At 38.7% G+C, this 20,691-nt stretch overlaps 1 protein-coding gene and 1 non-coding gene across 5 annotated transcripts in view; one reads left to right on the forward strand and one right to left on the reverse strand.

Annotated features, from left to right (window-relative positions):
• Positions 1–20,691, reverse strand: part of PRKD1 (protein kinase D1) — a 365,670-nt gene that overhangs the window by 236,348 nt on the left and 108,631 nt on the right. For 2 of the 4 annotated variants that reach the window (XM_077938770.1, XM_077938769.1), the window contains exon 2: positions 392–536. The exons of the other annotated variants lie outside the window; for them this stretch is intronic. The gene's annotated coding sequence lies outside the window, so the exon portion shown is untranslated. The remainder of the gene's footprint in view (positions 1–391; positions 537–20,691) is intronic. 4 annotated transcript variants of the gene reach the window in all.
• LOC114679803 (U6 spliceosomal RNA) lies at positions 8,476–8,578 on the forward strand. The gene has a single exon (XR_003731903.1). It is a non-coding gene; the product is annotated as a U6 spliceosomal RNA (small nuclear RNA).

The following is a 20,691-nucleotide window of genomic DNA, read 5'->3' on the forward strand; positions in this document are numbered from 1 at the left end:
TAATATAAGAAGACAGGAATGTCAGGCTTCTGAGCTCAAGCTAGGCCATCATATCCCCTGTGACCTGCAGGTATACATCCAGATGGCCTGAAGCAACTGAAGATCCACAAAAGTGAAAATGGCCTGTTCCTGCCTTAACTGATGATATTACCTTGTGAAATTCCTTCTCCTGGCTCATCCTGGCTCAAAAGCTCCCCCACTGAGCACCTTGTGACACCCTACCCCTGCCTGCCAGAGAACAACCCCCTTTGACTGTAATTTCCCTTTGACTGTAATTTTCCTTTACCTACCCAAATCTTATAAAACGGACCCACCCCTATCTCCCTTCTCTGACTCTCTTTTCGGACTCAGCCTGCCTGCACCCAGGTAATTAAAAAGCCTTATTGCTCACACAAAGCCTGTTTGGTGGTCTCTTCACAGGGATGGGGGAGAAACTGGGGAGGCTGAGGCAGCAGAATTGCTTGAACTTGGAAGGCGAAGGTTGCAGTGAGCCGAGATCATGCCATTGCACTCCAGCCTGGGCAACAAGAGCAAAACTAAAAAAAAAAAAAAAATATATATATATATATATGCAAAAGGCAAGAGAACAATCTAACAACATTGCTATACAAGATTCACAAGAGTAAACTGTTCAAAAAGCAATGTTCCGCAGCTAGTAAATCTAGCACTTTTAGTCCTTTCTTGAGAGCTGACACAGATACCAAGAATCATAACAGTTGCCTGACTTTTCTTATGTCAGGTGTCTAACCCATGAACATGTCCAATGCCTCTTCTTTCCAGAACCTGGTCTCAACAAAGCAATATTTAGAAAACAACAGGAGCATTAGACTATCAAAAAGTAATTCACCAGTAGTACAAGAAGCCCAAATATGCCTCCTTGTGCTACTTTATCCATACACAATCCGGAAAAAAAAAAAAAAAAAAAAATGCATCCTAATGTTTAAAATAGAGTTACCACAGTAACAAAGTGAACAGTTAAGAAGCAATGAACTTAATCAATGCAAGTCATTGTTAGAAAGATTATCCCTTGAGATAAACCTCTCAGTGCTAAGATTATTGCTATTTATCTGAAGTATTTTCTGAAAAGCTAAGAATAACTGACTGAGGGCTTCAGATCAATGAGGTGTTTTTGGGTTTTTTTTTCTCCTTTCAGTGAGCTAAAACTCCCAGTAGACCTAAGCTGTACTTTTAATCATGACATTAATCGATAACAATTACACCCAAGAGAATGCCATCATAGGTTTCCCAGGAAATCTCATAGGGCTTAAAGTGCTAAATTGTAGAAATAGTCAATATTATGTGTTATTAAAATAGAATTCAGGTTGGTTTCTTCCTATTTCCCTACAGCAGAATTATAGTGCTCTAGACCTAGAAATGTTGGTATAGTGTTTCTCAAATTTTAATAGGCTTAAGAATAACATGGATATCTTGTTAGACTATAGATTATCATCCAGTTGGTCTGCAGTGTGGCCTCTGATCTGCATTTCTACAACCTCCTAGGTATTGACCATGCTGCTATTAATAGTAAGCAGGGAACACCTGCAGTAGCAAGATGCACACACATTGGCTGAGGGATACTAAGAGGGATTTGACCATAACAGAGAGATTTTACTTCTAGATATTTCATCCTAAGTTGTCCTCCTTGCAAAATAACAGAGAAAAATGGCAATACTTAACTTACTTCAAAGAGCAGCATTTTCTAAATGCATTACAAAAAAAGAAAATCAATTATCTGGGATATCAATAGGTGTTGCCAGAAAAATAGAATGCTAATAGAAAGCTGAATGAATGGTCATACAACTGAGCTAAATGAAATTAAGTCATAACAATGGCTAATAGTTGTTGAGCACTTACTATGGGCCAAGAATTGTTCTAAATCCATAATGTAGAATAACTCCTTTAATCTTCACAGCATCTCTATGAGGTGGGAACTAGAGCACTGCATTTTTCAGATGTGGAAAGGTAGGCAAGAAGAGGTTTAAAAACTTGTCCAAGTTCACAGTGCTAGTGAGCTGATGGGTGGTAGAGCCAAGAACCAGGATTCAACCCTTGGCAGGCTGCCTCCAGAGCATGGGCTCTGCTCTCTAGAACATAAGCACTTTTCATTATTAACAGAAAGTGTGATTCACCACAAAGTGATGTAAGTACTTGTAAGTTGCCAATGAAGGGAAATATGCAATGAGGAGGAGAAAAGAAAACTTAAGTTATGGCAAGACAGAGCATGAGAACAAGCCAGAGAAGGGAAAAACAAGAAAGTGGAAGTAATTGTTAATGAAATAATAAATGTAGAAGAGTGTACTGTAGTAGCGGAGACATCACCCACCCAGACATAGATGCGCTAAACAGATCAATCTGCTTGGCAAATAAATGTCCAGGAGAGGAAAGCAAGGCAAGACCCGGATCTCATCAACCACTGGAGGACACAATTTATTTCCACCAAATATACTGAAAAGCTCTCAATCACAAGAGCCATGATTATTCTTATGTTAAATATGCAATTTACAGATTATCCGGGCCCATTGCTGGGTCTCTTTCTTCTTCCTACAGGATGGATTGGATATTTTGCTTCTAACTAGCAACTTTGTGAAAGTGAGTAAGGACAATTCAGTTTATTTTGATCTCATTCTGGGATTGGGCAATAAGCTTGGGAGAAGGAGATTATGCTGTGAAACTGATTAAAATACAACCTTATTAATCCTAGATTTCAATGAACCCTCTGCCTGGCATTCAGGTTGCTGGAGGAAAAAAATACACCAGGTAGATCCAATCTGAAATATGTAGTCTGAATCAGAAAACAGCCAGTGCATTATGCAGATTACATTACAGGTCAGGCAGAACGATAAATAAACAAAGTAGCTGTTTGGTTAGATGAGCACTGGAAAATGGTTCAGACTGTTCAAGCAAGTATTAAAACAAAAAGCTAACCTTGAAAACTCCTGAAGTATGCAGATTCCTGAAACATTCTACTGAAAACTTAAATGAAAGAAAAAGCTTAACTGGAGACAAAGCACTGCCTGTAAGCATCCTGAAGGCATCAGATTTGCAAATGTATTTACAGGCACCAAAACAGACATACTTTTGCAACTGAAACAAGAGAGGTCCTTTGGTCTCAAAAATTGAAATGTTACAAAAACGTGCCAGGAATACATTGAATATGTTACGGATTCAGTTCAGACCACAACAATAAAAACAATAAAACCATATTGTCGCAATATGGCAAGTCACACAAATTTTCAGGTTTCCCAATGCATATAAAAGCTATGCTTACCCTATACTGTAGTCAATTAAGTCTGCAATAGCATTATGTCTAAAAAAAAGTCCACATGCCTTAAAGAAAAAAATACTTTATTGCTAAAAAATGCTGACAATTGTCTCCAGTGATCTCTTGACAGGGGATGATTTCAGGGTGAAACTGTTCCACCTCAGATCATCAGGCTGTTATGAGAATCTAATGCCACCGATCTAACAGAAGGCCAGAAAGCAGAGCTCAGACGGTAATGCTCACTGGCCCACCACTCAACTCCTATGGTGTCTATGGTTTGAGGTTTGGGGATTCTTGATCTAAGTCTTCAGGGAGTCCTAATCTCTTTGCCAGTGGAGAATCTAGTCTCGATACTGATGGCTGCTGATTAATCAGAGTGGTGATTGCTGAAGGCTGAGGTGGCTGTGTCAATCTCCTCTTTTTTTTTTTTTCAATTGAGACAGGGTTGCACTCCATGGCTCAGGCTGGAGTGCACTGGCAATTTCTTGGCTCACTGCAACCTCTGCCGCCCAGGCTCAAGTGATCCTCCCACCTCAGCCTCCCAAGTAGCTGGGACTACCGGTGTATGCCACCATGCCTGGCTAATTTTTGTATTTTTTTGTAGAGATGGGGTTTCACCATCTCATTGTCCATGCTGGTCTCACACTTCTTGAGCTCAAGTGATCCACCCACCTCAGCCTCCCAAAGTGCTGAGATTACAGATATAAGCCACCACACCAAGCCAATTTCTTTTATTTTCTTTCTTTTTTCTTTTTATTTTTTTGAGACAGAGTCTTGCTCTATCTCCCAGGCTGGAATGCTGAGGCATGATCTCGGCTCACTGCAACCTCCACCTCCTGGGTTCAAGCACTTCTCGTGCCTTAGCCTCCCGAGTCGCTAGGATTACAGGCGTGTGCCACCAAGACTGGCTAATTTTTGTACTTCTAGTATAGACGGGATTTCACCATGTTGGTCAGGCTGGTCTCAAACTCCTGGCTTTAAGTGATTCGCCCGCCTTGGCCTCCCAAAGTGCTAGAGTTACAGGAGTGAGCCACCGTGCCTGGCCCCAGCCAATTTCTTAATGTAAGACAACAATGATGTTTGCTGTATCAATTGACTCTTCATGAAAGATTTCTCTGTAGCATGTGATGCTGTTTGATGGCATTTTACCCACAGTAGAATGTCTTTCAAAATTGGAGTCAATCCTCTCAAATCCTGCCACTGCTTTATTAATTAAGTTTATGTAAAACCCTAAATCCTTTGTTGTCATTTAAATAACGTTAACGGAATCTTCACCAGCAGTAGATTCTATCAAAAGAAATGACTCTATTTTTCATCCGTAAGAAGCTGTTAGTCATCCATTCAAGTTTAATCATTAGATTGCAGCAATTCAGTCCTACTTTCAGGCTCTACATTTTTTTTTTTTTTTTTTTTTTTTTGAGACGGGAGTTTTGCTCTTGTCGCCCATGCTGGAGTACAATAGTGTTGTCTCAGCTCACTACCACCTCTGCCTCCTGGGTTCAAGCAATTCTCCTGCCTCAGCTTCCCAAGTAGCTGGGATTACAGGCGCCTGCCATCACACTCAGCTAGTTTTTGTATTTTTTGTAGAGATGGAGTTTCACCATGTTGGCCAGGATGATCTCGAACTCCTGACCTCAGGCAATCTGCCCATCTTGGCCTCCCCAAGTGCTAGAATTACAGGCGTGAACCACCTTCAGGTTCTACTTCTAATTCTAGTTCTCTTGATAGTTTAACCACATCTGCAGTTACTTCCTCTACTGAAGTCCTGAACCCATCAAAGTCATCCATAAGTGTTGAAATCAACTTCTTCCAAACTCCTCTTAATGTTACGGTTTTAACCACCTCTGATGAATCATGAAGATTCTTAATGGCATTTAGAATGGTGATTCCTATCCAAAATGTTTTCAATTTACTTTGCCCAGATCTATCAGAGAAATCACCTTAGCAATGGCAGCTGTAGCCTTATGAAATATATTTCTTAAATAATAATAACACGTGAAAGTTGAAATTACTCCCTGATCCATGGGCTGCAGAATGGAGTTCTATTAGCAGCTATGAAAACATTTAACTCTGGTCCATTTCCACCAGAGTTCTTGGGTGACCAGGCGCATTGTCAATGAAAAACAACATTTTGAAAGGAATCTTTTTTTTCTGAATGGTAAGTCTTAACAGTGGCTTAAAATATTCAGAAACCACGCTGCAAACAGATGTGCTGTTACACAGGTTTTATTCCATTTATAGAGCACAGACAATAGATTTATCATAAATCTTAAAGGCCCTAGGATTTTCAGAATGGCCAATGAGCACTGGCCTCAGCTTAAAGTCACCAGCTGCTTAGCCCCTAACAAGGGAGTCAGCCTCTGGTTTGAGGCTTTGAAGCCAGGCATTGACTTCTCCTCTCCAGCTGTGAAAGTCCTAGATGCTTCTTCCAATAGAAGGATGTTTTGTCTTCATTGAAAAATTGTTATTTAGTGAAGCCACCTTCATCAATGATCTTAGCTAGATCTTCTGGATAACTTGCTGCTGCTTCTACATCAGCACTTGCTGCTACAACTTGCCCTTTTATGGCTTCTTTCTATAAACCTTATGAAACAAACTCTGTTAGCTTTCAGCTTTTCTTCTGTAGGTTCCTCACCTCTCTCAGCATTCACAGAATTGAAGAACATTAAGACCTTGCTCTGGATTAGGTTTTGGCTTAAGGGAATGTTGGGGCTGCTTTGATCTTCTATCCAGACCACTAAAACTTTCTCCCTATCAGCAATAAGGCTGTTTTGTTTTCTTATCATTTGTGTGTTCACTGGAGTAGCACTTTTAATTTCCTTCAATAACTTTTCCTTGGCACTCACAGTTTGGCTAAGTGTTTGGCACAAGAGGCCACACCTTACTAAGCTGAATCATTTATAGCTTTTGATTTACAATGAAAGACATGTGATTCTTCTTTTTTTTTTTTAGACAGAGTCTCTGAAAGTGCAGTGGTGCGATCTCGGCTCACTACAAGCTCTGCCTCCCGGGTTCATGCCATTCTCCTGCCTCAGCCTCCCGAGGAGCTGGGACTACAAGGCGTCCACCACCGCGTCTGGCTAATTTTTTGTATTTTTAGTAGAGACGGGGTTTCACCGCATTAGCCAGGATGGTTTTGATCTCCTCACCTCGTGATCCACTCTCCTCCACCTCCCAAAAGAGCTGGGATTACAGGTGTGAGACACCACACGTTGCTGTGATTTTTCCTTTCACTTGACACTTAGAAGCCAGTGTAGAGTTATTAATTGGCTTAATTTGAATATTGTTGTTTATCAGGGAATAGAGAGGCCTAAAGAGAGGTAGTGAGATGAGGGAACGGCCAGTGGATGAACCAGTCAGAACACACACACTTAAGTTTGCTGTCTTACATGGGCACAATTTTTGGTATATCAAAACAATTACAGCAGTAATTACAAAAATCACTCATCACAGATCACCGTAAAAATATAATAAAAGTTTGAAATATTGTGATAATTCCCAAAACATGACACAGAGACTTGAAGTGAACATGTGCTGTTGGAAAAATGGCACCAATAGACATGCTTGATGCGACGTTGCCACAAACCTTGAATTGAAAAAAAAAAAAAAAAAAAAAACACAATCTGCAAAGGACAATCAAGTGAACAGCAATATACAGATGTGTGCCTGTATGTATTCTTCGCCATCACCTCAGCACCTCTAATGTCAGGTTTTAAGGTAATGCAATCTAATTTTCTTATGCTAATAGTTCAATCTACATTTACAAACTTTTCAAATATTTTATCTAAATGTTTTCTATCAGCATGCTCCTTTTTATAAGAATCCTTCATTGTTCCAAGACACAAATCATATCCCTTTGAATTCCAGATGAAAACATTTTAGGCCTATTTAGGATTTATTTCAATAGATATGTATACACATGTAAAGCAGTTTCAATGTTATATAAAAATACACTTCATTGGTCTTATTGTGGTGACATTAACTTGGCACTCAAGAAAATGCTTCCAGGTGGCAGGCACCTGCTCTGGCTTTAAAATGCCAACCTCAAAACCTATAGTCAGGCACCAAAATGGGGAAGTGCAACAAACTACGTATTTCAGCACCTAGCAGTTTTGGCAGCTCATTTGGAACTGGTTATTGCCAGCTGGGCATTTTGCCATTTCCTTGAGGCAAAATTAAAGTGGAAGATGCAAGGGTTTTATTGTAATTTTCCACCACATATTTATATCATTATGGGTTTTGTGCTGCTCTAGTCCCCACACAGTCTCACTGAATATCTTCTTATTATGTCACTGAGATTTGAAGCAAATACAGGATGATGCAGTGAAAACAAGTGGGCACTGTGTATAGTAAATGATTGCTGAAGATAACACTATGCTTATCAGAATGGGCTACATCATTTGCAGGGCCCCTTGTTCACAAAGCAGAGGAAAAGTGCCATTAAAGGTACTAAAATATCAAGTGTTTTCCTTTCTTCCGCAGCTTCCCCTCAACCTGCCATGGTGTTATTTGCTACTTGATGTTGACATCCTTCAGGCACAGGGATATCTGCACAATAAATGCAGACCTTCCAGAGTTCTACCCCACATGCCCACCCACCGCTCACATAAACTGCCCACTGGCTAGCAGCTGAGTTCTCTCTCCTTCCAGCTGCCAGAGCAATGCTCTGTGCACCACCCAGGAGAGGTGAGCTGGGCATCTCCCTTTCCACACACATCTCTACTACGCAAGCCCACAAGCAGAAGAATGACCCCCAGGAGCACTACAGTCCCTACACGAGGATGCATTAGGTATCTAGTTCAGAAGTCAGAGGTTTGCCCCACTGAGGCACCACGGTGGCACTCCTAGAAGTTATGGTCACATCAATGCTCTGTTCTAAGACCTGTGGGGCTCTTGCTTCAGACCCTGACCCTCTCTGCCAGGGGCTGAGGACAGCAGCAATTGTTGCGCAGGATCAGGGAAGGAGGCCAGATTGGGCTTGTGATCCTCAGTGGTGGGGAAGCCAGAACTGGACAACAGCACAAATGGTCACCTGAACTAAGGCTTCAAGTCTTGGGCATGCTCCACTATCCCACCAGACTTCACTTATAAAACATAAATACAAATATAAAATCAAGGATTTCAAGACAGGAAATTCAGAGCATTACACCCCAAACAATTGTTCTCATCACTGAGTAATGAAGCCAGTCCTGATGCCTAAGAACCCAAGGCCTGTGCCCACTTCTTTAGCACATGTACTAAAATTGGACAATAGAGAGATTAGCATCGTACCTACACAAGGATGGCATACAAATTTGTTATGTGTTTCATATTTTTATTTTATATAACTAAATACACACACACACACACACACACACACACACACACACACCCCCACCCAAAACAGAACACATAAAACTTGGGAAATCTGGATTGAGTGCCCATATCAATATCTTAGCTATGAATCTAAACTAGAGTTTTGCAAAATGTCATTGAGAAAAACATGCAGAGTTACAAAGGATATCTTTGTATTATATCTTACAACTCCATATTTTAATTACCACTGCTAAAAAAAAGACCCAAGGCCTATTAAAAGGACACATACAACATACAGGAAATCAATAGCAAAACTACCTATACCTAGATATAACCAGAACACTAAATTGAATATAATTTGACTTTAATATGTAAAAGAGCAATCCTTAAAATAACTTGCTTGAATACAAAATCTGCAAACACTATGTTCACCATGTTATTCCTCCTGTCAGAAGGAAAGTGTTCAGTTATTGTAGTTCATTTTCACACTGCTATAAAGAAATACCCAGACTTGGGTAATTTACAAAGGAAAGAGCTTCTGCATGTCTAGGGAGGCCTCAGGAAACTTACAATCATGGCGGAAGGTGAAGGGGAAGCAGGCACCTTCTTCACAAGGAGGCAGGAGGAGAAGTGAGAGTGCAGGAAAAAGTTCTATGTATAAAACCATCAGGTCTTGTGAGAATTCACTCACTATCAGGAGAACAGCATGGGGGAAACTGGCTCCATGATCCAATCACTTCCCTCCCTCCATGCATGGGAATTACAATTTGAGATGAGATTTGGGTGGGGACACAGAGCCAAACCATATCAGTTATATTTTTTGTTAAAACTTACCTCATCTAGCCAGGCATGGTGGTTCACACCTGTAATCCCAGCACTTTGGGAGGCCGAGGCGGGTGGATCACCTGAGGTCAGGAGTTCTTGACTAGCCTGGCCTACATGGTGAAATCCTAGTCTCCACTAAAAATACAAAAAATTAGCCAGGCATGATGCCACATGCCTGTAATCCCAGCTACTCAGGAGGCTGAGGTAGGAGAATTGCTTGAACCCTGGAGGCGGAGGTTGCAGTGAGCTGAGATCATGCCATTGCACCCCATCCTGGGCAACAGGAGCGAAACTCTGTCTCAAACAAACAAACGAAAAAAACTTCTCTCATCTATTTAAGATAAAATGAAAATATGCATTCTAGAAACCACAAAAATACTCTGGAAACTTAAGTGTCTATGCGAAAGCATATCTTTATTTATAAAAAAAGGAGACAATTGTATGTGGAAAAGCCCAAAATCAACTTTAAAATGTTAAATTCTTGAATATAGAAAACTGATCTACATACATTTTCAACTGGAAGTACATATTTGATGCTGGTACAGTTGCTTAAATTTTATATACAAAAGACAAAACATCTTGCCCATCAGATGGTGAAACATCACAAACGTAATAGGGAAAATCTGAATTCTTCAGGCTGACTTCCCAGAGGACCTGAGCCAGACAAGAATTCTATGCTGCTCTTTAGGATTGTGTATTGCAAGTAGATGACCAAATGAGATTATTCTCACTACAGTTCTAGGGAGAGGGAGAGGGTAAGGCCAAATCTGTAGGGCCGCAGAGACAGACACTACCCAAAGAGCACCTATTTCTACTTAAACTGTTAGATGAGGTAATGGAAAAAACTTGCTTAATACCACAGGGCCTAGCACATTCGAAACACTCAACAGGTATTAGCAATTAATATCAACAATGTCAGCATGCTTGCACTCTGACCTGTTAAGGGAACACTGACTCTCAATGTAAATTACACATCCAATTACTATAGCTACCATTTCTTGCTCTGTCAGATGATGTTCATAGCCAAGATCAACCCACCTTTTGGTTCCAGCCAGGACTTTGCAGAGACCTGAACTGTATAAACAAAAAAAAAAGTTAGGGATCAAATTAGTTTTGCCAGGGCTAACTCTGTACCTCTGGGTAAACACTGAGCTGTTCATTAGCAAAATGGAATTTGAATTTCAAAGATGAATGAATATTCATTTACTTTGGGTAATTACATACTAAGGTATTCAAAATATATTTGTTGAATGAAAGACTGAATTAATGAATGGATATGTGCAGACTTCTCTCCAACCCAACTTTTTCTATTTAGCTGGTAAATAGAAAACTATTTTCTCTTTACCAGCTAAACTCCCTTGCAGCTTCATTTTAAAGTTAAAATATCAAAGTAGTAGAGAAGGAACCACAAATAAAACAGGTATTTTGCTCAGGACCACACTTGACTATATTGTCTGTCCCACTACATAATTAATCATTGCCAACCCCAGTCAAATGTGGGTATGGCAACAACACTGTGTCAGGGTTTGCCAGGTGTGGCAAATTACTGCATCTTCCTCTTTCCAAGTTTCAGCCTGGAGTCTAGCAAAAAGCACTTAAGAACCTCCCAAGGCAGGAATCCTGACTACACCAGTGTACTAAGGAACTGGGCTTTTTCCCTGCCTGGTCGGGGGAACTCAAAGTTCTGAATAGCTAACCTCTTATGCCTGCATGTGCTCCAACTGCAGTCTGCATACCTGACTTTGATGCACTTTTTCAAAGGTATATGCAAAACCCTCTCCACTCAGCTTAGGCTCAGATCCCAGGCTGGCTGCTTGCCCTGTCTCAATGATTCCCTGCTGCCTCCATTGCTGGCACCGACACAAATGCAGCTTTGTATCTACTCACTACAAAAACCTTGAATCTGTTCTCTTCTCTCATTGATTCCTTAGCACTCGAAGCTAAGCTAATTATATTTTACGCAATTTAATTAACTATTTGCAAAAATTTTAATGACTAAGCAAAATATAGAAAAGAGCCAACTTGAACTATATCACCACATAAACAGTGTAAAGGATGGTTTAATATTTAAATAAGTAGGCCGGGCGCGGTGGCTCAAGCCTGTAATCCCAGCACTTTGGGAGGCCGAGACGGGCGGATCACTAGGTCAGGAGATCGAGACCATCCTGGCTAACACGGTGAAACCCCGTCTCTACTAAAAAATACAAAAAACTAGCCGGGCGAGGTGGCGGGCGCCTGTAGTCTCAGCTACTCAGGAGGCTGAGACAGGAGAATGGCCCTAACCCGGGAGGCGGAGCTTGCAGTGAGCTGAGATCCGGCCACTGCACTCCAGCCTGGGCGACAGAGCAAGACTCCGTCTCAAAAAAAAAAAAAAAAAAAAAAAAAAATATTTAAATAAGTGCCAGTCTAAAGGAAGATGACAGAATGCACGTATTAACATAGATGAACAAACCCAAAGTGTTTTGTGTTTATTCTCATTTTCTAAATTGTGTCATTAAAATCAACTGTGGTTAATTCAGATCTATTTGAGAGGTTTCTCACTGACTTTAAAATGAAAAGCCTTCTTTAAAAAGTGCACCAAATGACCTTTTAATCATCAAGGAAAAAAAAAATTCCACAGTTGACTGCACACTACAACAGTAAAGAATTAATCTTGTTATGGCAAGACTACCATTAGAAACATCTAAATTATTTAAGATAAATTAAACATAAGATAATTCGTTATTTCTTTCTATTCCTCTAGTAAATCATAGTTAACACGAATCCTGTAGAGTCTCATGATTTATATCCTTCCAGCATATTCTCACCTTTCCATTCCAGACGATCAAAATGTCCCTAGAGGGAAATTGTTGAGAGCAACATGGAAAACATGACAGTGAGGCGGAAAATCCAGGTTTAAAATACATGCCTTTGGCACAAACTCGTGAAAAAACAAAACGAAACGTGGGAGAAATTTATTGATAGTAGTCTAACCATTATGAGATCCTGGAACAATTTACAGAACTATGCAATGGAACATTCACTGAGGATTCAGCTTAACACATCTTGTAACATCCACCCTTTCCGGATAGTGGAACATGTCTCCTTGTCTCAAGGTTCTTCCTAAGTGACTATTAAGAATGTATACACTTTAAAAGTCTAAGTAGATGCATAGTCCACGAAACACTTCCAGCTGTGCTTCTCAAATAGCACAATTCCAGCCCCATGTTTATTTTCCAGTAAACTACAGAAATCATAATGGCATTTATGTCTACCAGTTTAAATGTAGTATCTCTTCTTTACATATTAATAATACTCATTTCTTCATTAGCTTAAGACATTCTTGCTACCTTCAATATAGGTATAAGCAAAGGGAGCATTTCGATAAACAGCTTAGTCATGTCAGGCCGGGTGTGGTGGCTCACGCCTGTAATCCCAACACTTCAGGATACTGAGGTGGGCGGATCACAAAGTCAGGAGATGGAGACCATCCTGGCCAACATGGTGAAACCCTGACTCTACTAAAAATACAAAAATTAGCTGGGCATGGTGGCATGTGCCTGTAATCCCAGCTACTCGGGAGGCTGAGGCAGAAGAATCACATGAACCAGGGAGTCGGAGGTTGCAGTGAGCCGAGATCTCGCCACTGCAATCCAGTCTGGACAACAGAGCGAGACAGAGAGACTCCGTCTCAAAAAATAAATAAATAAATAAATAAATAACAGCTTAGTCATGTCAATAGCTCATTAAAACTCTTCTTAGAAGCCTTTTATCAGCAGTTCTGGGAAATCAGTCCAGAAAGAAAACCAGGCTTCCTAAGCTACCAACAATGAACAATAAAGCAAATAACTATGTGCCACACATTCAGGAATGACAACAGACACATGGTGGTAGTGAGATGATTTCACTGTTTTTAAAAATATTTTATTGTTATTTAAATCTATTGTTATTATAGTTAAGAGAAAAATTGTTACCATAAATGCAACATTTAAATAAACTGGAGAGTTATTTGCTTTTTAAGTTCTCATGATATGAAGTCCAATATGTGAACTTCGTTTAATTTTCTATTATCCTTAAGTGCTAGGTGACCTTTTTCTCTTAAAATATAGCCTCAGCCATATCATGACGAATCACCAGAAGTTTACATTTACTCTGACTTTGTACCTCTTTGGTTTTAGGGTGTCTTTAGCTTCACTGACAGTTTTATATTTCAATGGATCGTAAAAGCTGTCATCCAGGATATTGTGTCCTCGATGTTGTAAATAATCTATTTTATGTGACCCTATGATTACTAAAAAATGGTTCCCACATATTGAAATGCCCTCAAATTCCTGGAATTCTAAGAGACTATATTTTCTCTGTTGCTTCCTTCAGCAGAAAATAAATGTAAACTATGTATATTTGTAGTATTTGGGGACCTACTAGGCCCCCAAAATGATTCATTTTAAATACATTTAGATAAAGATGACATATTAAGGCCTGAAGGATTACAACTAATTTTTTCAAATATATATTTATATACTTTACTTTTTATGTTGGCTTGAGCATTTTTGGAAGGTTGAGGACATGCTTCCTTGGGTCATCTTTGAAAGTATGTTTCTTTCAAGTTTACATACCTGGTATCTGTGAAATTTTGAACGAACATAAATGTTCTTCACAAGAACTACAGTGGGCTTCTGCCAAATCAAAATGAGGGCAGGCTGTGAGTGATCAGAGGCCCACTGGCACATAAACATATGTAACCTTTTAATAATGCCTTCTCCCAACTAAGCCAAGCACAAGGATGTGTGGCAAACTGACACATTTTGACTTTTGCAAAGATTTCAAAAAACATCCAGATTTCTTCACTGAAAGGTCCCCTATCACTCTGAAGACGACCCTCTGAAAAGCTGTGAACATTGGCTTTCACTAACTCACACCACAAGGGAAAAAGGAACAGTATAATAAGATTAAGAGGAAGGAGACTTATTTTTATTTAACAAATACATATCATTTGCTATATTATAGACACTGTTTTAAGTATCTGTAAGTATTGGTTCAATAATCCTCGTGACCTCTAACTTTATGGTGACCTCTAACTTTATGGTTAGGTATCATTATGTAACCTCTATTATACAAATGACAATACAGAGGACAGGGAGATGAGGTAACCTGCCGGAGATCACTGGGCTTGTTAACTTCTAGGCCAGGATTTGAACCCAAGCAGCGAGACTCCAGAGTCATGCTCACAAGTGCCTTATCCTGCCTCTGCCAGCCACTGCTTCCCTAATTCTTCTTATAAATTCCACCCAAAAATCCAATACAGAAAGAAAAGAAAACATTGTGATTACAAAGGAAAATAAAATTGTATAGCTTTGCCATTTTTTCTTCTCAGTTAAAGGCAACTATTTTTTCATTGAAAAAAGATTTGTCTTCTAAACACAAATGACAAAAACAGCAGGGAAGGAAATGCTATTTTCAAGTTTCTAGGAGGTTATCATAAACAATGAAGACAGAAAAACAAATTAAAGTTGTAAAAAAAATGGCATTTGACAGTATTTCTTCTACCTTGCTGCCTATGACAATTTGACTGCACTGTGTTCAGTGGCTGTACAGAGCACCCTAGGGTGTGAAAATGAAAGATGACCACGCTTGGAAAGAAAAGAGAAGCATATTGTAAGCAAGTGTAAATGCACAGTAAGGTCTGAATGTTGTGGAAATAAGCCCAGGCTGCTTCTCAATTCATGAGTTTAGCTGAGATGGCAGAACAGATGACAAACAACAACAAACAGAAACACCATACCACACAATTCTCTCCAATATTGGGGATAAATATCCACAGCAGTTTATTTAATTTGATGCTAATTTTCTTTCTTGTTTAACCAGTCTAAATATTTGCTATCTATTAAATATTCATGTATTGTGTTTTAATACCTTCAGGTTTTCATTCTGTAAGGAATTAATTTTTTAAGTACCTGTAGTCAAAATAGTGCACTTTCCTCAAAATAACAACAAAAGCCTTTATTCAAAGACTTAATATCAATTAATTGATCAAAATAAGGGTCTGAAAGAGAATTCGATCTTCTTGGCATTTAACATTTCAAAACTGAAAAGAATACTTTATTTGAAAAAAAAAAAAGAAAAGAAAAGTTAACCTATGCTCCAGTACAACTATTTCGTTTGGTTTTAATATCAATGGAAACTCAGTAATAATTATTTTATTTCTCCTTGCAGTATCAGAAAGAGCCTAGTTATTTACAAAATATTGGCATATTCAATCTGTTCCTCTTAGATGTAAACCTTTTAAAAAATGATGTTTTATTTCTAGGTGAAGTTTCATAATTAGTATCAATTTACTCTAAGAAAATTAAGCAATAACTTTAATGTACTACTTATTCATATTAGATATACTAATAACCCATTAGTACTTCAAATCTAGCTACCAGTTAGTTTAAGAAAAATTAGCAAAATCTACTGACCTATTAAATCCCAAAATAAGAAATTTCCTATTAAAAAGGGGGTGGGGGTACACTGTATTCTTCAAAAAGTCAATGTCAGAAAATACAAAGAAAGGCTATGTAAATGTCTGCATTAAAGGAAAGTAAGGAGACAACAACAAAATGCACTGCCTGACCCAAGGCTGTATCCTGTACTGGAAGGAAAAATATACTCTAAAGGAAGTTATTGGCTCAATTGATAAAACTGAAATATAAATGGTAGGTTAAAGTATTTTATTAATGACAAATTTACTGATATTGATCATTGCACTGTAGTTTTATAAAACAATACCTGATCCTTAGGAAACATGTATTGATGTGGATAGGTACAAAGGGCCATGGTATATAATATCCTCAGACAGTTCAGGAATAAAAAAAAGTCTGAGACAGAAAGAGAGAGAGCACACAAATAATAAAGCAAATAGGGGCCAGGCGCAGTGGCTCACGCCTGTAATCCCAGCACTTTGGGAGGCCGAGGTAGGTGGATCACGAGGTCAGGAGCTCAAGACCATCCTGGCTAACACAGTGAAACCTGTCTCTACTAAAAATACAAAAAATTAGCCAGACGTGGTGGCGGGCACCTGTAGTCCCAGCTACTTAGAAGGCTGAGGCAGGAGAATGGTGTGAACCCAGGAGGCGGAGCTTGCAGTGAGCTGAGATCGCACCACTGCAGTCCAGTCTGGGGTGACAGAGCAAGGCTCTATCTCAAAAAATAAAATAAAATAAAATAAAATAAAATAAAATAAAATAAAATAAAATAAAATAAAATAAAATAAAATAAAATAAAGCAAATGGGGTAAAATGTTTAGCTGAATCTGGGTAAAAGCTAGAGGAATGTTCTTTGTGTTATTTTTATTGTTGGCAAATTTTCTGTAAATTTGAAATTATTTCCAGATTAGAAGTAAAAACAACAACAATGAAACACTATCGACCTGAACCAACACTATGAATTCAACTCCACGAAGAACACAAAAGCAGAGTCCCTGATGTTTGCCCTCAAGGTATTGATATTACTTTGTAGACAGTCGCAGACATTCAAGTCGGAAGAGATGTTGGTCCACAGAGAGTGCCAGTTATTTCTAATATGAAGGTCTCTCCAGAAAGATTCATCCACTATAAACTCAGCCTCCACAATGAGAAGGTGAGGCATATCCACCCTAAACACAATGGTTACGGAATCATAAGGACACCCCACATTACCCCTGGAAATAAGGTTCATTCATACCACCAATATAGAGGCAATACTTTCTGGCTACTACCTGAGTGGTCTGACTCAGCGAATATTTATTTAATGCCTACTATGTGCAGGCACCAGGCTATGTGTTAGGAAAAGATTAATAAACTTTGGCACTAGCTTTAAAGCAAATCACAGGCTAAGCAGAAAAAAGCACATATATTCTGTAATTAAAATAGAATCTATGAAATGCCGTTGTAACAAAGGTGTGTGCCAAGTGTTCTGAGAAGGCTTCAGTGAATAGATGAGACCAAACTTTTTTAGTTATTTAATAAATATTTACTCCGTGTCAGAGAAAGGAACCTTAAGGAGGAGTACGTGCTCCCCTAGTTGACAGGAAAAGAAGTGAGAAGGGAATTCCAGGGAAAATCAACTAATAACACAAGAGAATGGCAGGAAGTCAACCAAGTAAAGGTGTTTTCGTTGAATAATAAGCAGATCAGTATGGCTGGGAACACAGCATCTCCAGGGAATATGGATAATGGGGAAGATAAACCAATTAGGGCCAGATGCTGAATGGCCTTGTATAACACGCTAAGGAGCCACAAGATCATCCTGTGGAGAGAATGGTAGAATATTTTCAGCATTAAAAAGGTAAAGAAAGGGGAGGGAGAAAAGGAACAGCAGCTCACATAGTCTTCAAATGTGATCAGAGCTTGAATTGAGACAACATCGACAAGGAAAGAGGCACATATGAAGTGGAATGAGTTGTGCTCAGCAACCCACTGATTGTGTAGGATGAGATGTAATGGGGGAAGGGGGTTAAGATGATGCAGCTTTCTAGCTTAAACTCTGGGAGTCATTAACAGTGATGGAGGGAAATGGGAAAAGATGAAGTCAGTTTTGAACATGTTGAGTTTGAAATTCAAGTGTAGTATGCTTAGAGATGTTCAATAGAGACTTTATAATTACAGGAGATACACTGAACTTCAGAGTAGAAGTCAGGGTAAATATAATGAATTTTTACCTGTTCAGAATAGATTTTAGGGTAACACTGAGGATGATTAAATACACGACTGTGTTCTTGTATTCTCTAAGGTTGATTGCATAGATTGAGGAGACAGTTGAGATAGACATCTTATGATTGTCAGAAAGATATCAATCCAAAGGAAGGAAGGAGAATGAGCAGCAGTCAGAATTCTGTGGTAACTCAGAGTACACAGCTCTTGGTATGTGGGTTAGGTACTCAGTGACCACGGTTCCACTAACACTCAATTCACTAAGGTCTATTAGTGAAGTGCCGGATGCTTTGCTAGATCCTGGCTGCTATCATATTAGCCTGTTTTCTGTTCTATCTGAATGACATACTGACTTTTAAGTTTGAATAGAGACAGAGTTCAAGTTAAGTTCTCATTCTATTCACTCTCTCCTTACACACTGAATTGCAAAATTAAACAAAGGACTTTATTTTAAAAGGAAGCAAAATCAGGGACACACTGGAACTTTTATAGACATTCAGGGCTTATAAAGCAACACAAAGGAAAAAAGGTTCACAAACTAATTCTTGAACACATTCACCCCTCTTTTAAAAATTACTGATGGGCAAAATATCATAATAAACCATTGTTAAAATAATACAAATGTTCTGATTGCAACATGGCAATTCTAGGCAATTCTGGGTTAAACAATAGCATCCTCCACATGAATGCCTGCAGATGCACAGCTGAGACCATGTGTGCCTGCACACACACCCACACACACAACCTCCTCAAGCAGACAGACTTCACAGTCAGAGCAACCTTTTAAACACTTTGCCTTTATCACCCACAGAGACCACCAGTCTAGTGCAATCATCTACCCTCTCATAGAGACCGTGATACCTGTAATCAGTAGCTCAGCATAGCAACCAGGTTTTACAACTAACTCCATGAACCAATTTGTTTAATATTTAATTTTTCTTTTTAAATTTTATGATTAATGCACTGCCCAGATCTTCAATGTTTTTGGCCTCCAAGGTCACTATGGAAAGCAATCTGTTTTTCTCGTACAATCATTTGAATAAATAATGCCCAGTCATCTGACTGCAAGCATTCATTACACATGAGCTATAGAAAATAATCACTCACAGATCAAGTTTAGTAGCTTCAAAACAAATGATGCAGAATGATTTCTATAGAATTCTTGAAGTGGTTTCTTCAGAAATGATCCGAATTTCATCTTGTAGGCATTGCACAATTTTCCTTTTTCATTTAGTGAGTATTTATCTTGGGTCAATATTCACTTTATGCCTTTCTAATTCGGCAAATAAAGGCTCAGATCCAAAATGGCTTTGCCGTTTGTCTAGCATGTTAACAGAGCAATAATTATTTTAGTGCTTCAATCTGGACAGTCAAAAAGATGACCTTATTTTGAACCTCCTGTAAGAGAGACAGTACTGTTTATAAATAAAATCTCATGCTGAGAAATCCTTAGCTTCCTAAGGAAGAAAGCAATCACTGTGTTTGCAGGCAGCTAATGTTCTGCCCTTTACTTTAGGTATACAGTATCTAGATTTTCATCAACATTTTATAAAATGCAGATCTAAGTACAGAATCCTGGGTTTTGTTCATGCATATCTGGAAACTATTCTCTTTAGGGAATATCCCACAAGCAGCTAGGTTGCAAAAGGGACATTCTTTACTGATTCAACAAGCAAGGAATATCCCACAAGCAGCTAGGATGCAAAAGGGACATTCTTTACTGATTCTTTTTACAAAGAAAATACTCCCACAGTTCTAGTTCAGTCCCACGACATTCTTAAAGGGACATCTAACTAAAGAAGAGCTAGATATTTCTGTGAAGAATCAAAATGTTTTTTAAAAAAAATCTCCAAAGAAATTTTAAAGTAAAGCCAAAAGTAAATTAACAAAAGATGGATTCAAAATTGGAAACAATGCAGCCAGGTTTAAAAGTCACATTTTGAATTAAACAGGCCCCAACTCCAACATTTACAGGCTAGGTAACCTTAGACAAGTTGTTTGATTTTGCTTGGACTCCACCTGGAAATAATTGAATATACTATGTGTGAATCAACTAAGCCCAGCACTGAGTACCCACAGGCACTCACTTTCTCCTTGGCTTCCCATTTGATACTGTAAATAACAACATCGTTAGAGAATTCCATAATTTTCACATTATGTGAATGTGTGGTTTGGTTTATATTTCAGTGATTATTTGCCAGTCTGTACACAAAGAATATCACAAAATATTCCCTTTTGGTATATGTTAAATTCCCATCACAAGTGAATTCACAAGCTGTTATTTTTAATATTTGTCATTCGTAGAGTTTATGTGTTCCAAGAATAATGCAAAAGAAAAACCCATTCAAATGCAGATGTTAAAGTATGTATTTAATTAATAAATATAAACAAGCTCATAATTTTAAAATATCCTGGGTCCTGACCCCATTGAATTGATAGCTCTAAATGATAGAATCATTGAATGAATACTGTATTGCCACTTCTTTTGTGCTACAAATACAAATACAAAACACTCTTTAATGGAGCACTGTCCTCATTATATAACCGACCACTGACATAAAAGGGAAGAAGGTCAAGTCCACTTTTGAAAAGCTCTTAAGTAACACGTCAGAGGACAGAAACGTTAGGATGAGACCATTCTAAGTTGCTGATAGAAGAGGA

The sequence above is a fragment of the Macaca mulatta genome, chromosome 7 (genome assembly GCF_049350105.2).
Source record: "Macaca mulatta isolate MMU2019108-1 chromosome 7, T2T-MMU8v2.0, whole genome shotgun sequence".
Taxonomy (NCBI): Eukaryota; Metazoa; Chordata; class Mammalia; order Primates; family Cercopithecidae; genus Macaca; species Macaca mulatta.